This window comes from Lipotes vexillifer, unplaced genomic scaffold, assembly GCF_000442215.2.
Source record: "Lipotes vexillifer unplaced genomic scaffold, Lipotes_vexillifer_v1.1 scaffold567, whole genome shotgun sequence".
NCBI classification, from domain to species: domain Eukaryota; kingdom Metazoa; phylum Chordata; class Mammalia; order Artiodactyla; family Lipotidae; genus Lipotes; species Lipotes vexillifer.
This window is the reverse complement of record NW_006776652.1, coordinates 1,447,813-1,451,118: the sequence shown is the minus strand read 5'-3', so window position 1 is coordinate 1,451,118 and position 3,306 is coordinate 1,447,813.

Here is a 3,306-nt window from a genome sequence, read left to right as displayed (position 1 = left end):
ACCGCTCCCTCCTGTTCTTCAGCTTATCCTTCTGACCCTCTGGCCTTTCCTGTTGGTGCTCCAGGTGTCTGTTTACCTGCTTATGCTCTGCATTGCAGCCCATGGCCACATCCTTCATACTGCCGGGTGCACTCACCCACGCTCCCCACCTTCTGCACGCACACGTGGACACGGACAGACTCCCTCAGTTACACGCACACACACCTGTCTACACTCCCATCTCCATGTGCACACAGGCAGATTCAGCGCTGCCTAAAGTGGGTCCCCTCCATGACCTTGCCTCTCTTCCTGGAGGGGCACAGAGTACCTGTCCTCCTCTGCTCACCCCTGGTGTGCCCACCCTGGAGCTGAAAACGATTGGAATGGTGGTGCCAACCTCTGGGCACCAGCTTGACCTCCTGAGGGCAAAGCCCCTCTGCCCGAAGCACTAACAACAGCTCCAGCAGACCCTGCCTTCTCACAGGCGCTGTCTCAGTGCTCACTGGAGTTTCCTTCTCTGACCCTGAATCCAGCTCACTGGTGAACAGGAGACCACCCAGATGAAAGCCTTTCTGCTTTTTTTTCCTGTAGCTGCCTCAGCCTCAGACCACCCCCTGGTTCAGCCCCGCCATTGGGATATGGACCCCGCGCTGTGTTGGCTCCTTTGGGTGCGTCCAAGGGCTGGCCAAGCCAGGGTCGCTGCAAGCCACCTGAGGCATCTGGGCAGGTGCCAGGAGTGGAGCTGGGCTGAAGAGCATCCTGGGGGCCCTGGCGCCCCTACAAACCACAGAGGCACACCCCAGGAGCACTGCCTTTCAGTGCAAGCTGAGTGCCGCAGTGGGGAGGGAGGGAGGGTCCTGTGGGAGCGGCACCTGGCAGCCAAGCTTCTGCTGCCCTCTGCTGTACGCTGGGAATAGAGGGCTCTGAGATGTTAGGCTGGTAGGGAAGGCACAGGGCGGGGAGTCTCTTCCCCGTGCCCAGACTATGTGGAGACCTCCAGGTAGGAGGATGCCCAGGGGCACTTGGGGACAATGCTCTGATTCACTTGCTTCAAATAAGAAGTTTCCACCCCATTGACGGCTCTCAGGTATCCAATGGTGATGGTCAGCAGCACCTGTTTCCTTAAGAACAGAGCTGTGTTGTCTGTCCCTACTGCTTGCAGGGGGCCAGCATCAGCTTTCAGACCCCCTTCCTCCCTGCTTCCCTCCCTCTGAGGAGTGAGTAGGCACCCCAAAGTCAGCCGGTGCTGGGGTCAGGAGTTCATGGTGATGACGCTCAGGTGCTGGGTGAGTGTGACCAGTCTCCATCACCTGGGGCTGACTCACGGCCAAGTGTTCCTTCTTGGAGATCACAGTCTTGGGGCCCGCTGAGACGGGAGGCTGTCCCTCGGTCAGGTCAAATCCAACCAACAGGGCCAAGGACAAGCTCAGCAGTCCGTCTCCTCTCCACCCCCCTCTGCTGGACAAATATGTGTCATCCATCGCTGCCACCCTCAGGCCTAGGTGTGAGATTTCAAGCAAGTGGACTGATTTCTCCAAGCTGAGCTTCTCCTTCTGTAAAGTAAATAATAAAACCTACTTTGTCCAATCCTGATTCTGTCACTTACTAGCTTGGAGGTCTCAACCATATTCCTTCGCCTATTTGTATCTCAGTTTCCTCATCTGGAAAATGTGGATAATCATGCTACCTATGTGAGAGGGTTAACGTGAGATTTGAATGCATTAGATTTATAACGTGTTAATATATGTAAGGCTTAGAATCATGTGTCTGGCACAGAACTAAGATTTTTTTTTTTTTTTGATTGTAGGACTCTAGGAGATACCCAGGTGGCTCAGAGAAGGCTGCTTTGTGGGAGAGGAGAAGGTTGATCTTTGGGGAGACCTGCTGTCTGTGGATTAGGGTTCCTGACCTATCTTCAGTCTCAGAGCCCCTGTACCCTCCATCTTACCTTTAGCCTCAGATGCCCACTCCTCACAATAGGGAATCTCATAGGTGATGTGTTTGGGTTTCCACCTCCTAAAAGCACAGTCACGTGCTCTTGGCTTAGCAGGTATCTCTTGGGACCCCCCCCCCCCCCAGCCATACTGTCCTGGGAATGCCTTCCTGCTTTTTCAAACGGGGAATGGGCCCTCACGCTGTGCCAGGGAGAGGTTGCCACGGAAAGAGGGTTGAGTCTCCCAGACATGTTGGCACTCTGTTGCCCAGTAGAAAGATAAACATCACTTTGACTGTCACTCCCCCCAGGGCACCCGCCAGGGTTGGGAGACACTTCTCCCCCTGAATGCCCAGCTTTCTGCACATGGGGAATGGAGCCCACCGTATGCCTGCCTGGTCACCTGCCAGAGGTGGGTCATCATATGTCCAGAGAGCTGCTTAGCAACCCAGTGTAACCAGGTGACTGTGTCAACAGCTCAGGACCAATGGGTGTGAGAGGCAGAGTCCACTCACTCTGCCAAAGCCCAGGAGGGTGACCTCCTCAGCTGTCAGCCTCACACCCCTCCATGCTCTCAGTAGCAGACCTCTGACATCTTGTCCCTTAGATTTTTTCCAAGCACAATCATCGGGACCAAGAGTCTCCATGTGAGAGACATTCCCAGCTGGGTTGGCTTAGAGCGGGCACAGGGGAGCTCCTCTCCAGCGAATGGGGGTAAAGGGAGGCCTGTGATGCTGAGGTCAGGTGATTCTGGAAGGCAGCGAAGGTGGGGGAAGGGAGGCAGTTCTGCAGCAGGTACCAAAGGCCCGAGGCTCACATGCACACAGTCAGCCCAGGTACCCTAACTTCTGGAGGAATGGATGTCCATTCCCTTTTCTGTACCCCCTGCTCCTCCTGAGCTATCCAGAGGGTCAGTCATATCCTTTTGCTCCAAGGAGACAAGGATACTTTTCACCTTCATTACAATGTCTGTGTCCAGAGATGGATGGTGGCCGGGACCTTCCTGAGGGGATCCTAGCCCTGGGTGGTTCTTGTTCCTCCAAACTAGGGTGGGAGCTAGGGCCAATGTGAGCATATGATTAGGCCGGGGGAGGGAGGCATCAGGGCCTTGGGGGAGTTTTTCCTTTGGGTCAGTTTCACTGCAAGCTCTCCCACTCAGCAACACCAATAAAACTGATGATGATAATTATGACTATATAATCACTGAGTGTTTATTTATTCCCAAGAAGCCTCCTTTCCCTCCATCATTAGCTATTCCATCCTTTTGATAGATGGTGAGTGTTAACTGTAGCTCTAATAAAAAGTAATAACTGCCCAAGTTTTCCGCCCCCATGCTCTGGGCAGCTCTGCTGTCACCCTCACCTCAGCCCTACGAGGCAGAAGGGAAGCTGTGC